At 43.7% G+C, this 21,431-nt stretch overlaps 1 protein-coding gene across 5 annotated transcripts in view; it reads left to right on the forward strand.

Moving 5' to 3' along the window:
* Positions 1–1,482: 1,482 nt before the first annotated feature.
* The window catches only part of LOC112563491 (hemicentin-1-like), a 35,237-nt gene continuing 15,288 nt past the window's right edge, over positions 1,483–21,431 (forward strand). The window contains exon 1 of one of the 5 annotated variants that reach the window (XM_025237402.1): positions 1,483–1,848. The gene's annotated coding sequence lies outside the window, so the exon portion shown is untranslated. Of the gene's footprint in view, positions 1,849–7,342; positions 7,487–9,104; positions 9,201–11,658; positions 12,734–21,431 lie in introns of those variants that run through there. The other 4 variants (XM_025237405.1, XM_025237403.1, XM_025237406.1 and 1 more) reach the window with 4 other exon arrangements.

Genomic DNA, 21,431 nt, shown 5'->3' on the forward strand with positions numbered 1-21,431 from the left:
AAAGGCGACGACGGTTTCTCCTGGCCTATCACCTGGCGGTAGTCATCGTGAGGAGGGTGTTCACGCCCGCTCCAGCCCCTCGTCAACACTCTCGTCAGACGTGTCAACACGACTAAGCGTCTCCTGGTTAGCCTTCTGTTTGCCGCGCAGCTCTCGGCTTCCACCCCGAACTCGTTCAACTCTCGTGCGGCGGGAGCCAGCCTCGTTTGGAAAGTGTTAAGCCGCCGGTGAGCGAGAAATCGTCGGCGCGAGTCCGGATAATCCGATCGTGGATTAGCGCGCGCTGAGAGTAACCTCGGCTCCGTGCCGACAAACTCATTAAGGTCAGGAAGAGAACATTCTTGGGTGCGAGGTGCAAACCCAGGGTTGTGATGAGATAGAGAAAAGTTTCGTTTTCTTTGTTTTGTCTTAGCACATGGTGGAGAGAGAGAGAGAGGTGGGGGAGAAACAAGTTATTTAAAGACGACAAGATTGTTGTCGAGATTATCTTTCCCTGTGAACTGTGTATCCTCGGGGGGTAAAAGGAAGATTGGGAGGGGGGACGGGGAGTGGGCTTCCATTGATTTTATTGAATTTTTTCCTGGGTGAAAAGGTAAAGGAAAGAATTGAAGGGATTGTTATCCCATTGCTCGGTTCTACAGAATTTTTACTCCTATTACTATTTTGTCCACCGTTTTTATAATCGTTCAAAGGGAATCATGACCCCTTCCCATAGTGTGGAAAATCCGGTCGTCTCCACTGCTCGACCATTTTCTGCGAGTAGACCTGGACCAGAGCTGGCTGGAGGAAAGAAGGGGAAAAAAAACCAGCAAAACCCATTATTCTCGATGTCATTAACCCGGAAGTTAATGTCAATGGCTACCGGAAGTCGACACCAGACGTTGATTAGACTCTTTTGATTTCTAAAAATCGCCTCAACGCTTGACGAGTTTTAACACCGAGATTCCATGCTTCATCGTCCGCTCGGTGCGCTGGGAGAACATCGGGCATTTTGTAACACGAGATGATACACATCACGGTCCTTGCTGGACCACTTGATCTGTTGTTGATTGCCAAGCCTCTGTTCGTCCTTCGTCTCCTCATTGGCGGCTGCTGATTCGAATTATTCAGTCGGCTGACCTGGACCACCGCCCCACGGTCTGCGCGTGAGAAGAGGCGACGAGCGATAAAGGTGGTCGAGGTGGTCGCTACAAGCGGGCGGGCTGTCCCGCGCTGAGCAACATCACGGGAAAAAGTTTTTTTTTTTTTCCTCCCCTCATTCTCAGTTTTGCAGGTATGATTATCTTCCTTCGTTGTAGTGCACTTAAAGGGGTCACACGACAGAGGTCCCTATGCCGACCTCGTTGATATATCGAGTGAGAGAAAACCCTACTAACAACAAGATTCTTGTGGAAATTTAAGATTGTTTTAAAGGGGTGGGGTGATAACTCTGGTTGTGTGGGTGTTAGGGGTGGGGGAGATAACTGTGTGTGGGTGTGTGCGGGTGTTCGGGGTGGAGGAGGCTGGGTGAGGTGTGCGGCGTGCGGCCGGCGAACAAGTTTGCGAGCACGCTCGCGCGCTCAGCTCGGTATGCTCGAGCCCAGACCATGCGCGACAGATTGGAGAGAAAGAAAAAAAATTCTCAGGAGGCAGTCACGCTGACCAAGACTCGCAGTGGTGACAGTCGTAGAAGGTCATCCATCCTCTGTCCTCATCACCGATGCCAGAAGCTTTCGTTTTCCACTAGAAGGAAAGAAAGGTGGTGACAAAGTGTGTGGCGAGAATACTGTCCAGTTAGTTCTGCGACAAGCGGGATCCTCGCTTGGACATTTAAAGTTTGGATCCGGGTACAGAATCGCTGCTGTAAGGGTAAGTACTCGAGATTATACGAGATTTTATGTTCTGTTTTGTGCAATTTCTTCTTCACTTTTCTTCTTCCGTTGCTCACAGTTCTCGCCATTCTCGCCATGCATACAAAGGTCGAGTTAGTGGCGCATCAAACAGTGGAATAGTCTGTATGAGTCATGGCATTGTTCGGGAGCCTGGTTTGGGATCGTCTCCGTGACAATAATTTAGTAAGGAAAGACAGTACCAGAATGACCAAAAAACATCAGTCTAACATCAGTATGGCTCTGTGTGTGTGAGAGAAAGAGGGATACACAGAGAGAGACAGACAGCATGACTCTCACTCACTTATCTCCTGCCTGTCTGTGCAATGCTCATTGTCTGAGATTTTAATGTCATTTTCTAATATCTAAGTTCTATTTGTTAGCTTATGAGTATCTTGTGCAATGTAACATTCTGCTAACATTTTCTCTCCAACCTACTCATAGACTTTCAAAAAGTAAACCCCAAAGTTAACTTTCACTTACAACTAAACATCTTTCTCATATTTTAGCACATTTAGTTTAGCAACAACCTGACTTTGCCCATGTACAGTATACATGCTATTTATTAGTCCGTCAAGAACACAGTCACAATAATTTACTATAGACGACGGGTTTATCCAGGTGAAAAGCAGTAGACCATACCAGATGCACAACTTTATAAAGTTTTGCTAGCAGAGAAACAAAACCAAACGTCGCCGTCTATAGAAACAATTAGTTTACGAAATATATCAGTAGTCAAACTAATAATTTCTATGTTTTGCTGATCCCTGGCCTTTAGTCATTACTAAATAATAGTTATTATTATTTGTTATTTATTAATTATAATTATTATAAGGCCAATTACTAAATTAAAGTAAATTAAATACCAATGAAAACCCACTAAGATGACGAGTTGTATTGAATATTTATGGCGGTCATGTTTCCGGTAAGCGATAAAAATTGGATTGTGTCATTTCTGTCCATCTTGACAGCCTACTGTTGTCATTATTTTCTCCAGGGTAGATAGAGCAACAGTACCCACAGAACATGGTACACTAGTCTGTCCACGGTCATGTTTCTTGTGCCATGAAGATGGTCAGACCAGACTTCAATCAAATCTTTAGCGGGGATTTTGCATTTGCTGTACTTTGGTATATCCATGTGTGTGATGTTTGTAAAATTACAGGAAATTGTATTTGTAACAAGAAGGATTTTCAGGATAAAATATTGAATTGAGTATTTCCGTCCTGGCTTAACAACTCTGTCAACAAAAATTATAACACGTAGTTTACTCGGATGATTAGGTGGTAGCATCTTAGAATTAAAAATATTTTAATTTATAAATTGGACAGGAAAACTCAAATTGTCAGATAGTCAAAGTCAGCCGTGAAAAGTCTTCCCAACCGGATGTTTACAAGACCTTCACAATGTTTGCCACACAGTCACATACCCGGCGATGTGTGTGTTCGGTTAAGAAGACCCATTAGCAGAACCTCCATCTGGAGCAGAATCTCCATCCGAGAGCTAACCTCGATGCGGGGCCTACCTACCCGGACCAGCAACTGTAAAGAAGACCACCCTCGGCTATCGGGCGCCTAAACAAGAGGCGGGTGAGCGTCACAAACTGTCGACATTCCTGTGTTTTACGCCTTCAGATGGTGGCTATGATGTGCAGCTCCTGCAATATCTTCAAACATCCTCAGCCCGAGCTGCTATTGGATAATGATAGCAAACCTCGTACATGCCAGTCCAGAGTTTACAAGTTTATCTTTGGAATTTTCAAGTCGCCAAGCATGTAGAAGCATCTCAAGAGGGTTGTATCTTTAACATCGAGTACAATGGTCGACCCCCTTATCTGGGTTTATTTCCCCAATGAGCTCTGAGTGTATTAGTTGCTTCCAGCGAAGAGGTATTTTGGGGAGTGAAATCAAACACTTTTAGGGAGGTTTGATGTTTGCGTGGATGGGAACGGGGGAAAGGGTACCTTCTGAAATTTAAGAAAACTATTCATCCAAACACGCTCACAAACAGACAGTTTTAAGCAACTATCGACTCCTTTTCTTCTGGAAGATCCACTTAAATGGACACACTATGTCCAATATGTGAGTATATTTGACAAATCTTTGACATGACTGCTGTGTAAAACAACTGCCCAAACATACTCACATATTCGATCATGTGAGTCCAGTTAAAAAAAAGCCCTTGACAAACACTCAAACACTTGCTCGACATTCTAGTTCTCACGTTCAGTCAACTCCAGCGGGGCAAAGGTCATGTGTATAAGCTGACACCTTTGTGTGCTCACGAGCACGTAGTTGCATCCACCAGCACGTGCATGCATGTGTGCACAAGCATACATTTACTCATTAGATAGATAACAGTCATGTATCCTGAAATACCCACTGATCACATTACAAAAATATTCGCAAAAAATCAAACATGTAAAATCTGAATATCTATTAATAATGACAAATCACGTACATAGGGAGAGGACACACGTGTACGTGTGTGTAAAACATTTAAAATGTTCGGTATGAGCTTATCAGCACTTGGAGGTAACAGGCATCAGACAGTGGAGTCGGCAGGTACCTCTGAGGGAGGTTTTCGTGTGAGTGAGCGAATACCTGCATTCGCTCCACCTGAGTTGATGAAAGTAGTGGAGGGCTGGGTGCCGGGCTCTAACGAGCTCCACCTCACACACCTTGTCCTCGGGTCACAGCTTTGATGCTCCGTGCGTTGTAATTTTCTCCTGCCCCCGGTCTTCCGCCTGTCAAAGTCTTCTTCCACCGGTGGCTTCAACCTTGCTGACAACGGACCACCGGCGGGAAAATAGTCCAACCACCAGAAGTAAAGCTTAAATGCGACGAAGAACCTGGTTGAAATTAGGCTGCTACCTTTTTTAAAAAAAAAAAAAAACCACAGTTTTTATCTTTGATGTTGATTAAATGATATTTCAACAATTTTATGTTTGAAAAAATTTACAAGAAGTAAAAAAGTTTTTAAGGAGATTCTAGAAAAATAAAAAATCAAGACATCAAGAAAAAAAAACAGTACTACTTTTAATACGAATGGTAGCATATTATAAGGACAGAAGATAGTAATCAAAAATATATGATAACATGAAAATTTATTTTCTAGAATGGTGTAATAGTATGTTCATAATAATGTTGTAACCATAAGGTGAGACTCTCCTGCATCTTCAGTATCGCGGTCACTGTCTGTACTCAATGTCAGTGAAACCTAATCTCACGGAGAATGTTGAGTGTTTTATCCGAGTGGTCCTTAAGTGCGAGTGATATCATTACATTTTTGTGCACTTGTCAGGGTACAGTTATGATAAATTATATCCTAATCCTGATTCTCCCATCACTTCCTGCCCCCTGCCCCTCGCGTGGTATAACGAGCAGGTCTCTTATGATGATGATGATGATGATGATGATGATGATGATGATGATGATGATGATGAGAGGAGGAGGAGGAGGAGGAGGAGGAGGACATTTATAAAGCTCATTTACCATTATGGAAGCAAAGTCAATGTCCTGAATAACTCATCTATTTTAAGTAGTTTCTCATCTGAGGCGAGACAAAATTGCAGCGGAAAAATGTTGACTTGATCCATTGATTGATTTGTCGGGTGGTTACTATGTATTTTACTAAAGTGACAGTATCATGTTCTGATTGCCTGCCTCGAATTGCAATTAAATTAATTAAGTAATTCAAATACAACAATTTGAGGAGGACATTTTCTTGTGTGAAAGTGAGGTCAGTTAATTTTATTTATTCAATTATACTCGACTTGTCTCACGGGACGTTCGATTGTTATAAAATTATCTTTCTGTCTTTAAGCAGACATAGTATTTAGTTCCTTACCAGGTCAAATTGTTTCTAAAATACCTGGATAATTTCTGTTAATGATAATTATCGCTTGAAGCAAAATCAGTGACAAAAGAATCACTCGGGTAAGGTTTAAAGTACTACTCCTCACCTCTCCTCGTGCCCTCACACCTTACTGTCACACACATACGGATACTCTTGCTCTCGCTTTCACACACACACACAGATGATCATTCCCTCCTACCCCACCACCTCTCACCTTCGTCCACTTAAAGCCACTTCACACTCTGGACGTGTTGCGAGGGCTTTGTGAGAGGAGACCCGAAACAAGGTAGCAATAAGCGGCTGACCTTGTGACCTCATGCCTTGCCGACATCTTTTACTTACCTGTATACTGGCAAGTGCCACAGACCAGTTGGCATCAGGTGAGTCTTTACCTGCTTGCTGGGGCCTACCTCCGGGTACGTGGCCATGGCTACTGATCCCGTGATGCTTCGTTCGTCTCCCTTTCTCCCACCCTCCGACATACCGGTATCAAGGAAAACACAAATAAATAGTCTTTCAGGTTTAGAAACTTGTAACATGTCTCACGGAGACACAACATCCACATTCTTCTACCGTCTCTTCATCACCTCTCTCTATATCTCACTGACGAACGCATATACCTTCACCACACACACACTCGCGTACGCACTCACGCACACATAGAGGAGGGTTAGGGGGGAGAGAGATTGGGAATTCATAATCCGAGGCTCCTGCCGCTGAAAGCTGTCCGCCTGACACACGAGATGCGAAACATGAAGATAGAATAACAGTGTCAGTGGTAAGCGTGACAGATTTATGCAGCCAGCATAACCACACGACTTCACCATCCATCCTATCGTCCACTACAGACAGATTTAAGGGGAATGAAGAAATCTCGGCATTTCCGCTTCACACAGATGAGTAAAAAATATATATAAATAGCCGCCGTTTAAGAAAGTGGCTGTTTGGTTGGGTGCTACCATAGGATAAAATAAGTTTTATGCTTGTCCCTAGGGACTTAAAGATTACAGAAAGACAGATCCGTTGGACCGTTGCTGCGATCTTGACACAACTTTTAATAGTACTGCCATCGCTCCGTTTATACGTGGCATAAACATGTGAGGAGAAGCTCTTAGAAATAAGTAAAACCTGGATCCAGATTGATAGATACATTAGCTTTACAGCCTGTCATCTCTTGTGTGCTCTTTGCACATTGCCGCGATGTACGATACACTATCCCTCCCTCAACCCATCCTCCCCAACAGGTGACCCCCAGTCTGGGTCAGCAAGGACCTGCCATTGTTTTGGTCTCTCAGTGAAAGGTAAACATGTTATTGCACGGCGTGCAGTCGAGGTGTTGTTACAAGTGACCGACGTTTGTTGTACAAACATCGCCCGACCGCCGTCTATGCCAGGTAGGGAGGAGGTCGGGTGGATGGGGTGCCGGCCGCTGTCAGTCCCAGAGAGGAGTGTAACGAGTGCGGAGTCTTGTTCTTCCTACCAGTCACTGTCGACCTCGGGGGATCGTTGATGACCACGTGACTTCAGCTGGTTGGTTAGCTCGCTTCACCGTAGAAGTCAAGGCAACGTCACGGACTGCTGCTACGAGAGACGACGACGACACAACAGGGAAAAGATTTAAGAAGGAAAAAAAAATACAAACGAGAAAGGAGCGGCGGGGTATGTCACCGTCTGTGCATTTCCTGGAGTTTAAGCCGTTGTCAGAACATTCTGGGAGACCTTTCTACTGAGAAGGAAGGAACCACAATGCAGCATGGATGGTCAGTAATTCTACCTTTAGACATCCGAGCAGATGCCTCTCATAATCATAATCATAATCTTTTATTCAGATGTCTTTACTGTGTGAAAACATTTTCCCTCTACAGTCGAATGTTTCTATGAAGCAGACTAACAGAAAAAACGGTTTAAAGCGCCATGAAAGTTTTATGTGCGAGCATGTGAACATCACCTTTATTTTATTTATCTGATTTTTAAAAATATTATTTTAACGTTTTGTCTTATTTTTAACCAGTATTTCATTACACCCGGTTATTTCATATCTTGTCTCTTCGTGTAATAGAAGCACCTCCTGTCACTGATTGGATCATGCTCATCTCCAAAAACAAATAAATATGTAAGAAAGTAATGTAAACCGTTCACTAAGGAAGAGTTTACACTCCAAGTGTGAGAACACAGACCGAGACAAACAGTAAGTGATACTCTAGTTTTCTGTTTTGTCATCTGTCGGATAACAATGACCCACTGACTGACACGCTCACAAGACTGAAGGAAACAGAGAAATCTGAATATCGGCATGAAGCATAGGCTTTTCAAAAATAATTTTGAAAAAAATAATAAAAATAATAGGTTAAACTTTCGGATATTTAGTGTTCATTTGATCTTTCTGTCACTGCTAGGACAAGACTATCGGTAGTAACCATGGAGGCTAGGTTTACCTGTATCCCACAGTCTAAGAACACTACAAAAACATTTTAATATATTCCAGCAATATTCCCTGGAAAATTGTTATAAATCAGTTTAAACCCAAGACAAACTGCTCGCAATTTAGAGGAATACAGGTGACCCTGTACTTCCTGTTAATCTTCACTTCTTTCACACCTGGGAACCGCAAAGGAGTCTACCTGACAAAGCAGCGCGTGACCTTTCCATGTCACGTGCACACGCCAGTCAGACGAGCATGACTTCCATGTCTTCTCGAGTCTTATGGTCCAGGCTTCCCTCGGCCTCATCCCTCATCACTGCATTGGTTACTGGGGGTTGTATTTCACGGGAGAGGGGCGGGGGATCAGTCCATGTTCACCTGGCCGCACAGTAGCAGGTGAAATCCGCCTGTTGAGAAAGGTTGTCACGGCTGGACAATTAGAAACCTGGGGATAGGGGCATGACCCAAGCTTGAGATCCTCACTGTCACTAGGTTATGCCAGACAGTCGTCTGTGAAGCGGGATTATAGAAACTGCGAAGGATGCTTCAGAAAGGGAGGGAAAAAAGTAATTCAATGTACTATTATCAATATTGAAGAACTATTATTTACTTCCAAAATTAATGTTATTTATAGTCAAAGTATTATTATTCATATAATATTATTATTCGTAAATATTCAAAGTATTATTATTTATTTTCAATGTACTAATAAGTATTATTACTCATATCCCAAGTACTATTAATTATTTACACACGGACACACGCAAACACACACAGGTGAAAACTGAAATGTCGACACAGATGGTAGAATAGCACGGCGCGCTCGTCAGTGTGTCGCTCGTTATGTGACGATGCAAACGACGACAGGTATGCGCAGTGCGTGTGGATCCATGCGCCGTCCACATTAACCAAACTCGTCCCCGCCAGCAGGTATATCACAGGTACAGCAGGTATACCACAGGTACAGGAGGTACATCACAGGTACAGGAGTAGACAGCACCTGTCTATGCTCCGCCCGAGACTAGCAAACGTTTTTCTTCACGGTTCTCCAGGTAAGAACGGAATAGTTCTTTGTAATAACCAGGTGTTGTGTTTAAAGTCATTTGCGGTGCATTTTATATTTATTTGTATAAGTGTTATGTGGGTACATGATGCCACACGTACACATTAGTATTTTTCACATAGTATGTACACATCAAGTGTTAAAGTCTCAGAGTTGAAACAAAGCTTTTGTCAAATTTTTTCATCGATGTCTTTGAATGTCGTTCATACACCTCAGCTGTCGTTGCTGCAAAGATTCGTTCGTTAGATGACAGCGAAATTTATTTCACTGACATGGTGTGGCTGTCTTTGATGTCCATGTGTATGCATGACTGCTGTCCTGGGGGGAAATGCCAACTGAATAAAGAATGAGGTTCGCAGCAGACAGACGACAGACAACCTGTCCAGTGACTGTCACTGGGGTGTCGGTTATACTGATTAAAACTTGATCAGCTGTCTGACCTAGAAGCATGTCATTATTTCAGCACCAGCCAGTATCACTTTCACATTTGGGAATGTGAAAATGAACTCTTTACTCCTTTGTCCAGCGAAAGGTACTCGCGGATGTATTCAAAACATCAAAAAAATAGTTCGGTCGGCCTTACATAAATTCTTGCTCTTCTTGGTATCGTGGGGAATGTGGACCATCAGCAGAAACAATAATGAAAATTATGATTAGTGACATGATAATGCAAATCACGAGTTGTTCTTCCCTCCTTTGCTCCGAAAGAAGGTGTTGGAGGAATCTTGCAATGTGCCTTGAAGTCGCGAAAGTTGTTTGTATTGTCAGGTAAGCAGGACCCTGTGTACAGGTAGGCCAGATCGATGACAATGGCATCCACCGTGCATAATCAATGGGCAACGGGCGATCAGGTGTGTTTACAAGTGTCACTAGACATGTTGTTGACTGCACGAGAGGGAAGCAGACTGCAGTGTCAGGTGTCGCGGCCATGTCACAGTGAAGGTGATGGTAGACTGTCATTATATCGAAAGTAGACTGTCAACATTATTCAGAAAGTCGTCCATCATCTACGTACATTGTATACAAAATTCAAAGGTGTAGAGCGACTAATAAAACTTTACTACCATCTGCAGACTTGCAAAGTTTCTAACAAAGGTTTTTCAATTAAAATGTACTGTTATTATGTTCAGAAAATAAACAAAGCATCAAAATGGCCAAGAAATGAATAAACTGAGTGAAGTAAATGTGCACTGACACCCTATCTCTTCTACTAATAATATTGAAGGTGTATTGACATTGTGGTGATCTAGGAATAATGCTGAATGAAATATTTGAACGGCACAGGGAAAACACCAGCTTGCTACCTGCTGGAGGTAGCGGGTAGTTTCTGCTCTAGTCAAGCCACACCTTGAATTTTCTGCTCTCTAATTCCAGAACCCTGAACTCGCAGGAGAACCCGTAGTGAAAGTCCCATGAATCATTCAGGGTAATGTGATTAGTGCATGTTAAAGGCCTTGTTAATCAGGTGTATGTTAGCCACGCTGTCAGGTTCAGTGTGAAAAAAAGTACCCTGGCTCCACAATTCTGTTGATTCTTTACTCTTACAATCAGATACTTGAAATATTTGTACGAGGATATGTAGTGTTAGCGTGTCGCTCTTAGAAACTGATATTTAAGAACTCTAGCTGTAAATGAAAGACGAGGGAGAAAAAGTTATGAACGGGAGAAAAAGATCCAAGGCATCCAGGTGGGCTGAGGTAAATGAGGCGGGCAGGCCACACACCACAAAAACCCTCCACCAGGGGTAGTAGTCCAGCACAGACTCAAGTGGTATCCCCAGGAGAGGAGGAACACGGGTATCGGTAGAGTGCACGGGAGATAAACTAGATTAAAGACAGCAGCGTGGCTTCTGCTGGGAAAGGGATGGGGAGGGACTGGAAGGTTGAACACGGAGATGAAGCAGCGATGGCTTGTAAACAACAGTCTCTCCTCCTCCACCCCCGCCTTCTCTTTCGCTTTCTAGAATCAGACAAGCACGTGCTCAAGCACATAGGTATGCGTGGGAACATGCAAGACTGAAAGGGCAGGAAGAAGTATACAGACACACAAACACACTGTACGATAGTCTACCCTCCTCTCTCTCATCTCTCTGTGATATTACTTCGGTTGATTTTAATCTCTTAAGAACTTTCATAGTTTAACATATTTCCACGTGAGTGTGTGAGAGAGAGAGGAAGGAGATGTACGTGATTCACAAGGAATCCACCCCCATCCCACCCACATACCCGCAAGCACAGTGTCTCACCCGACTGCCCGTGGAGTCTCCGTCCCAGCCGTCATCTTCCTTGCGTGTTAGGCATTCAGTGGAAGAAGTACCCGTGAAACCTGCCAGGCGAGCCCACACATTAAAGTCCCCCCAACACACACACACTGCCATGGCAGTGAGGTGGTTTCCCTCTCATCTCATTTCTCTCCTCTACCTCTCGCACGTGGGCGGGTGGGTGCCAGAAGTCACGGGCCACGTCGTCTTCACGGCTCTCCGACACAAAAGCCCGCCACCCGCCACCCGCTTCCGCTTCTCCTCCACATTTTTATTTTTGTTGCTGCGCGTGCGGTGTCGGTCACAGGTCCGCTACCTTTCTTGCGAGCCTCATCTTCAGCTGCTGTAACTTTCAGCATCCTGCCTTCCGTCTACCATGGGATGCAGGCGGCGAGCGGGAGGGTGAGCACTGCAGCAGGAGGTAACATACGGTTCGTGTCCTGGTGCAGCTGCAGGACAGCGGGAACTCCACAGCTTCCTCCCCACACCTCAGCAGCGGGGTTGCCGAGAACACCCGTCCCCTCAACCTGGTGACACCTACCCTGTATAACAGTTCACGAAGGACTTTTGACTTGTAGCTCATCGTCTTGTATATTTAAAAGAGCACGGAGGAGTGGTTTAACTAATGTCAAAAGGAAATAAAGTCGGGTGGTTGCATTCCGTGTGAAGGGGAAAAATCACAGCGGTAAGATACTGGCAGCCTACTCACCTTATTCATACTGGCAGCAAATTATACCACGGAGTGTACCCGGCTTTTTTTGTGAACCTGTTGATGTAAAAACATGCTTAATGCGAAATGTCAACGCGTTTTTCAAGGAGAGGAGTTGGCTTAGAAAAGAACATTACTCTTCGTGTTTTCTATTTTCAAACTGAAGGAGGGGCGTGTCGAACGGGTGTGCTAGGTAAGAGCAGCTGTGTTGAGTTTCATTGACTACTTCGAGAAGGACACCTGTAGTATTTTAGATGAAGATGACCAGGATCTGACTAGGTGTGTGCCGATGACATCAAGGTGATCGATTATGTGCTGTAGTGATCGTGTGATCGGCTGTAGTCTTGGTGACATCCAGGTGGTCGACTGTGTCTTCACCGCCACGCCATAGGAAACCGGAAGCTGACTTCACAGGCGTTGAGGGTGATAATAACAGAGAGGACAAGTCCGTCGTCGGCGACGAACTAATTCCGAGATTTACCACGGGAGGCGGAGCTGCCAACCATTCACCACGCTTGTTTGCAAACGGGTGCTCGGGACTCACCCGGGGTAGGTAAGTATTAATTTTCTCTGCGGTGGAGTGAATGAAAGTTGTAGCGGCTGCGCGGGAAATGGCGAAGGGGAAACCCAGGGGACGCTGGTGCGCCACCCGACACCCCGTAATTATCTCAGCTGTCGATTCCATTATTCCCTGCTGATGTCTGCGTCCTGTCGTCTTGCACAGTCGCACCTCCCACCACCCTACCTCCACCATCCGGGCCTCTCACTAGCTTGTGCGTTAATGTGGCCAACCCCGTACTCCCCACCTTAACCCTGACCTCGCAGTTTTCAAAGTAAAAAGAAGCTCATGAAAATGTTGTCAATGGGCCTTGTTCTGTTGGAAACAAGCAATAGTGGTGGCGCTATCTGATTGATAGCAACTTCAAAGACATTTCGTTTACCTGCTTATTACAACTTTCAGGAGGCCTCGCTCTCTCGAAGAAAAAGTCCTCAGTTAAGCTAATTGTGTGTTGACAGATTGCGATATCACTTGTAGTCCTGCTAACCTTCATAAATACTCATATCTTTAAGAGGATGTACACCTTTCGTCAGTCTCTCAAACGGAGCTCTTCATTGGGAGGTAGGTTTGTTGCCGCTCTGAGCCTGCTCAGTGCGTGAGAGCGTGTTTTCTGTCAATGAACTTCTGTTTCCCCCTTTCATCCTCCTTTTTCACGTGGGGGTCGTAGTGCAGGGTCTTGTATCCCATAATACAACTCAATGGCAAGGGTTCGTGTCTCTTGTACTGACAGTTTAGGTAGGTGCTGTGTTGGTTTTGTGTGCGTTATTGCACCCTCATGTTACAATCCCTCCATCCCACCAAAGAAAACCCCACACACATGTCCAAACCGTTCTTCCAGACTTTGAAATAGCCTTTTACATGAATTTCGGCGATTTCGGTTCAAATACATTGCGTGGCTCTTTATTGAAAACCGTGCTAAGGACGAAATGACTGCAGACCCCGTTATCACAATTTCCTGGCCTTAGGGGCCCTGATGTAAGTGGTGAATTGTGTCTACGACAGCATGTGGACCCCAGCCCGTCCCTTCGGCACTGTTACCTCCCCTGATATAATCAGGTACCCATTTCTACTAAAAAGCTGATGGGTGGGCGTGCGTTGGTTTCTAGCCACAGGCCGGAGCAGGCCTCGACTCAGCGACCTTCTGGTCTTTAGTAGAACGCAAGCCCACCAGGCTACAAATCCTCTGCTAAGACAAGATTACGAGGGGAAAGATTCAGAAGACTTTTCAGTTACAGATAGAACAGCCAGCTTTCTAAGACATCAAGTACATAATAGTACTCGGGAAAGAAAGGCTTTCAAGGAAGGGGCAGGGAACAACTTGGGTCAGCAAACAAGCACAGAGAGACATCCCTCCCCTCCCCTCGCAAGCAATGTGAATAACAAAAGAGACCCTAAGAGATGGAGACACGGCCTTAACTGACTCACTAATGTTTTTCTCGGAAACGACCAATATAAAGATGACTAACGACGTGGCGAGTTCAAAGAGGCAGCAGGTTAGTGATGGGTGAGCGGCGCTCAACAGTGAGGAGTGGCTCACCGTGCCTATTGTCGATGTCGAGCCGCCGGTGTGGGTCTCAGCAGGCTGTCTGGGCTTTGCGTGCTCGGCTGCGCATCTTTAGTCCTTCACAATCCCAAACAATGGATGCTACCCTGGATAGGTGTGGCCACCTCTAGTCCCTTCATCCACGCCGAGGCTTTGGTCTCCGGTCCGCGGCAGGTTTGTGACGAGTTCAAACCTTTACGATCCCGTTGTGCAAGCCGCCGAGGCTTGATCCGCCGCCTTCCACCTCGGGTGTCCGCAGGAGGAGGCTAACCGGGTGTGAAAACTCTTGGGATCTTTTCACTGTGGACAGGTAGTCGTTAGGGCAGGTTTCCGAGTGAACGCGTTTGTGGCAGTTTGGTCACTCGGTCTCCCACGGCTGGCGGCGGATGTTTCACGCATGACTGGAGCCCAGGGACCGGTCCGATTAGATAACCATTAGACTGCTTCCGACTGCGATTTGACAGACTGCCGAGTCATCAGACTTTGTGTGTGAGAGAGAGAGAGAAAAAGAGAGGAGAGAGATACAGACAGACGGAGGCTGAATCGCTTGTGCCAGACGCTAAATGGTTGGCCATGCAGCTGCGACTTCTGGTTTCAATTTGCAGATTGGTTCTGATCGTGGGACTACCTCTTGCAAAGCTTTGTTTCCTCATTATTTTTGCGGTTTCCTGCAACAGTGGCTTTTTGTCCGATCTCTTCGCAGCACACCCTTTTCTTACTTTCTCTATATTTTCCACGCTTTTGTATCTTAAATCGCACATTAAGAGAATCGTCTGCGGGAAAAAACAATTCTGCAGCTATCACCTCGCTTATCTACGAAAATTACCGGAGTGTAAGAGCGCGAAATATCAAGGCTGTGTAGGGGTAAATAAAAAAATGGAACAAGTAGGAACTGCTACTTGTCTACACCCCATGCTGTCAGTAACACCGAAGGATCGCGATTATGAGCGAAATAATGTATGTAAGAGCACTTTGCGTCATCAGCAGGCGGGATTCCAGATAAACATTATTTTTTCTTAAGAATATTCAATGTTGCCAAGTTTTTACAACTGTACCCAGGGTACTTTGACTCACGATCCATCTGTTTTTTCTTTTTCTCGGGTGTAATTTTACTCTCGCCATCACCCAGCCCGCGATGTCGGGTCCAGCAGGTGAAGACCGTCTGCGGCACGGCGGCGCCTTTATCTCTTCTTCTGATAAGCTGCTCGCAGATTGCTCTTTAAAAGTCGTTTTGAGAAGAAAAATTCTTGTTTTATTTTTGCTTATCATTCTTATTTGAGCGTGAAGGTGACTGATTTTATTGTATTTTATTGACTTGGCATCTTCGCTTTCTAACACACTTCTGAAGGTTTTGTCTTTGTGCATAATTGAGAGAAGATTGTAAAGGATGGCTGATGTATGAAAAGATAAACCTATGAAAAGACTAATAGTATGAAAAAAGTAACTCGTTCAGCAACCTGAAAAAGTCCTTGCTTCATTTTCTCAAAAATCCATTCGAGATGGAACACTTACTGCACCTTCCGATGCAGACAGGACCATCCTAGCTGTTGAGTTCATTTTCTTCAGCACATTGAAGCCTTAATTGTCTCATGGAAATCTGTCTCTCTTTTTTTTTTTTTTTTTTTTTTTTCATTATCATTTCACATTTACACATGAATTGGTAGCGAACTACAAAGTAGAAAGGTGGAGATTGTAAAACCTAAATGTCTGTTGGTGTTTCATTTCCTCACGAGTGGATAAATGTGAGTTTTTTCCTTCACTCTATTCCAATTTTTTAGTTGGTTGTTTAGGATGCTGCCTCCATCTATCTCTCTATCTCAAATTACAGTCTTAAGGCCTTGATGGCGTCTGCTCTGTTCAGGGTGAGCTATCCTACCCGAATAAAGACACATGCAGGGTAGCAAAAACCTTGGGAAACATTGGCGGCATGGGACACCAAGAGGAGTGAACTGCCCCGCGAACAACTGCATTACCTCCGGTGATGACAAGTTCCTCCCTGACAACTTCGAAGGCTACCTGTTAAGTGTAGCCCCCACCCTGTCCCCAAATACTCTCAGGTCTAAACTGCCATCGGCAAGGTGATTATTCGGGTGGACAATTTCCTCTTTGTTCCACCTGTGATCACAGCCTTGGTCTGGCGCTGTCAAGAGGCGGGGACTGAATGAGAAGTACCTGAGTGCAAAATAGGGAGGGAGGGGGAATATCAAGGCTGCGGAGGGAACAAAAAGCAGCAGGGGAGTAAAGTTGGGAAAGTTAGGGTTAAACCGGATCTTCCTGCCGCCATGTACATTAACAAATATCAGTTCTTTCATAATCATTGTCCGACGAACACAGATACCGACGAAAGTTTGGAACAGATTTTAGAAACTTTGCCAAACATTTGTAGGTATCTATACTGTTAAGACTGGCCTTTACTGATAGAACAGATTGTAGAGATGAAGTTTGTAACTTTGTGATACCCGGAGATGTGGTGGTAAACTTTGTGGTCGAGCTGGTCCATAAGAGAACTGCTCACCTCTCATCCCTGCTGTGAACATCGTAACTCTTTCAGGTTCAGGTCTCGTCTCGGGACCAAAATACAAATTTCTGGATGCGACACCAAATTCCTTTACCTTAATCACCCCTTCCCCTCTATCAAATAAATCAGCCAAGCAACCAATTAGAAACCTCGTCAAATGTTTGTTCTCAGACGAGCTAGTCATGCTTTTAATATTTAATTTTAAATTTAATTTAACATTTAATATTATGATCAGGATTTTGCGACACGAAATACTGTTTGAATATTCTGGCGTTGAATAGTGGGGAGGAATTTTTGACTACGACAGGAATATTACGAATCAACGACTGCTATAAAGTTCGTTTGGGATGACATCCACTGTATCTAGTTCAGGAAAGATGATGGTAATTATATTTTCCTACAAAATACTCGGCTCCTGAGTTATGTATTAGAAGCACGTGAACCGTAAACTCTAGGAAAATGATGAAGAATCTTTTATGGAAGATATCTCAATTTAAAAACACTTTCTAAGCTTTGAAGTCTCAGGTGTTGGTGTAAGCAGTTTTGTAAACAAAAGAGCCCGTATGTTGGACATGCCACAGTCGCTGTGTGTAGAAAGACATTAAAGCCCTGGTGTCTTCGCCACTTTTTAAGACGAGCGATTTCGCCTTTGTAAACAGATGCGTGTGAAGAAGACTGAATGTAATCACCCCGGGTGTAATAGGAGATTTATATAGTTCCTCAGCAGGGAGGAGGAGTTATGGCGCTGCCTGCTGCAGTCTTCTCGCTGGTGCAAAGACGAGTTGCGAGTTGCAGGTGTTGCTGCATGCTGGAGCGATAAACCTCCTCTCACATCCTTCATGTAGAGGAATCTAGAATTATGTACGACTAGCTATAGGTCCACCCCGTAAAAACAGATATGTGCCACTTGCTGGAAGTCGTCGGTGTAAAAAAATTGAAAAAGGAATGATGCGCCTCTTGCTGGAGGTGCAGGTGTAAGAAAAACGGTTAAATACTGCTTGTTTTTTAAGTCCTCCGAGTAAGTACTGCTCCTGAGGTTTTCAGAATAATGAAACACGCATAAGAATAAATAGTGTGAAAGGTAATATACAATTTGCTTTGGACTGTCCAAGTTACAAGATTTATGAACAATTTTATTTTTGTTTGGTGCGCCAAAGAAGGGAGTTATGAATTACAGGTACACGAGAGTTGTGTACTGTTTGGTACTTGGTATATGTTGTTGGTTTTTATTTTTAAAACGTTTTATCTCAGTAATTCTGTTTTTTTAAAAATTAATAATCCTGATTTCCTTATCAATAATTCTGATTTCTTGATCAGTAATTCTTAGCTAACTTTGAATCCAGATGTTATTTGAGCACGAAGATTAGCGAGAAACAATGTTGTACCTATTTCTTGCTGATTCTCCTCTCGTCTACCCCGGGTCGTTCTGGTCCTGCAGTTTGTGGAATGTAATGATAGAGTTACTTATTCCTGGTTAAAAAGCGGCGACTTCGATTGGGAATTCCTTTGCGATCATAAACACGTGCTTCACCACCTCGCCAACACTCGTCAGGCCATTAGCTTCAACTTACAGACCTTCATGGTGTGTCATTATTCAACACTGTTATTACGGTTGAAACGTGGGTTAGTGACCTGTGGCCTCTCGCAGTATTGTAACTTAGGCACGAGGGTTAGGTTTAACTCAAGGGTTTAGGCTGATTAGAAGTTACTGCGCATGTGCGGATGATGAGATCGGTCTTTGCGTTTGTGTGTGCGGGTATGCAGGCATTAGTGTGTGTGTATGTATGTGTGTGTGTGTATGTGTGTGTCTGTGTGTAGGTGTATGTGTGCGTGTGCCTCTGTGTGTGTCTAGGAGAGATAGAGAGATCTGACTATGATAAATGGCGGTGAAGCGGATTTTCGAGACAATGCCAAGAGACCGAAGTTCATGGAGGACAAGAAGAATCAACACCTGTGAATCCCTTTTCTCCGTGCAGTGACTGTCCATTGTCGGTCTGCACGAAATTTGAGTTTCCTGGAACGAAAAGTACATTACAGCCTTCACCACATCGTGGAGAACCGTGTGGCTGGCTGTCTAGGGAACTGTGTTGCTGTCAGTAAGGTTGGGTCTGGGGATAGAGTTGGTAAACACAAGCAGGTAGTAAAGACTGGCTCACTTAGATTAGCCCAGTCCTCCAAGTTTACGCCTGATAAGACTGTTTCCTCTCTGCATAAACGCGCTTCTAGGTCGGCCATGGGTGTGGACCGTGAAGGATTGTGGGTCGTAAAGACTTGTGGACCTTGCACAGCTAGAGGCGGGGATGAGATGCTAGTTCTTGAAAGACAGGAATCATGTTAAATGTTTTAGATTGAACTTTATCGTTTAGGTAATCCAATAATGATTTGTTGAACAGGAGATTCACACACACACAGTTATATTGTTTATATATATGCTATTTTACATGTGTGTATATTTTTTGAAACTAATATATGAAGGTAATAATTTTTCTCCCGATGGAGATCTTGTTATCACTAAACCTTGGATGTATACTACCCTTTATCTAACTTTTTCACCACCTGTAATCTTATGGGTGTTTCTGCAGTCCATACAGGAGGTCGTGCATCTATTTTCTTGTGGCAATCTCTTTTAAGTTTTCCTCTGATTCGTCTTGCTTGTTGCAGTCACTTTTAAAGACCTCCCTGAGTGGTCAGAGTATAAACTGATTCTGGTAGGTAGAGAAAACTGGTAGGTAGGGACAATGCAAATACAGCGGTTGTAAAACAATCCTTTTATATATTATATAATTTCAAAGTTGGGGATTTGCACCTGTAATCAGCAAGTCCTGACCGTGAATAACGGCCACGTGAGAGCTGTTCCAGTCCCCAATAATCACACCAACAATGCCCAGCGGTCTGAGAAGTTGATCAGATTCCTTTTACTTTTTTCTCACTTACACTAAAAATCTGTGTTCATTTCTTTTAGGTTAGGATTAATAATTTACACTTTTACACATTGACATGAAAGATTCTGAAATTCTGCGGCTTTTGTTTATTTAATTTTGTTTTTGCTGTAATCTTCGTGTTATCATCTGCTACAAGCTTGGCTAAAGTTGTAATGTATTTAATGAAGAACCAGGTTTTTTTTTTCATAATCCCTATAATATTTTCCCCTTTGACCTCACATCGTTTTCCCCAACATGTGAAAGGAGATCGCATATTAACCAGATACACTTTGTTTTTGCGATTCGTATTTTTTTGTTTCGACAGAATTGCTGTGCTCAGCCATAAAACAGATAGAGATTCGATTGGATGAGGGGAATCATCATCATTTAATTTCTCGAGATTTGTGTTTCTCTTTGCGATTTGTTGTTGGAGGCATTCACTAAGCGACATGAAAGGATATTTGCTGAGCGCGGTTTGTGTCACCACTCCCTGAGGTCTTTAAGTCACGTGTCTGTCATTTATAACACCTGTCTGTGTTATCTGCTGTGCTGCAGTCGCTGTTAAGACACATTTTTTAGCCTGTAAAAAGTCTACATTTACCCTTTGTAAAGTCGCAGTTTACATAAATTATGTAAACTCCAGATATCCTCGCGATAAAATACTTTCCTTCACGCCTACATGCAACCACAACATGTCTTTGTTTACTCGGTAAAACGGTTAGCTGTCTCGTCCACACATTTCTCTATAAAATCTACAATTTCTCTACAACATCTTATTAGCAGGTGCTAGTATTCATCCTACATCAAATTTTCCAAGTGTAACATTTCCAAGTTGCAGGCGGTGTAAGACATGAACATCATCCATTACGGATAGTGAGGATGGATAGCAAGAGATATGCACGCCAACAAGGAGAAGAAGAAATGTGAATATAAGAAGACAGAGATAGAAATCAGGTAGAAATCAATTCCGAACTTTCCTGAATACCCCGGTGATGTGCTGCAGTTGTAGCCTTTGGCAGGGTAGCGATCCAGGCGGGTGGAATATTTATTAGAAGCCACACAGCGAGGAGTCAGTGATCTTTTAAATTGAAGACGAGAAAGGACTGAGACTGGCACACACTTGAAGTGGATACAATTACTTTACATCCTCTGTATTTTCTCTACGCACCTGCTGAGCCACCTCCTTTACCACCACAACTACCCACCCGCCCTTCTCCATCCAGCCTCTTCCTCCTTTACAATTCTTTTAACTTCTTTGTTCTTCTTTGTTATTTCTTCTTCTTTCTCTATTATACTTATTCTACGTCTTCTTTTTCAACTTATTTTCCATTTCTTTTTTTCTTTTTTTTCTTCTTCCACTTCTTTTTTCTATCTTACTTTTTCAACTTTTCTACGTCTTCAACATTTTCGTTTTCTACTTCTATTTACTCGGGCGGTCCAATACAGTGTTGATTGGCGGTCCTGGGTTCAGATCTCATCCAGGACGTGCAGTCCTTTTTCTTCATGTAACCTTTTTTTTTTAAAGGGTCTGGCTGCTTTGCCGATAAAGTCTTGCTTGGTCTGTGTAAAACATCAATCCCCTTCCCTGTGCTTCTTTTTATTCGTTCTCCAGCTCCTCTTCTTCTCGTCCACTTCTTTCGTCTCTTCTTTCTTTCTTTTTTTTCTTCCTGTTAAATTCGTTTTTCTCTTTAAATGCCGTGTATCTAGAAT

Source organism: Pomacea canaliculata, linkage group LG5 (genome assembly GCF_003073045.1).
Source record: "Pomacea canaliculata isolate SZHN2017 linkage group LG5, ASM307304v1, whole genome shotgun sequence".
Lineage (NCBI taxonomy): Eukaryota > Metazoa > Mollusca > Gastropoda > Architaenioglossa > Ampullariidae > Pomacea > Pomacea canaliculata.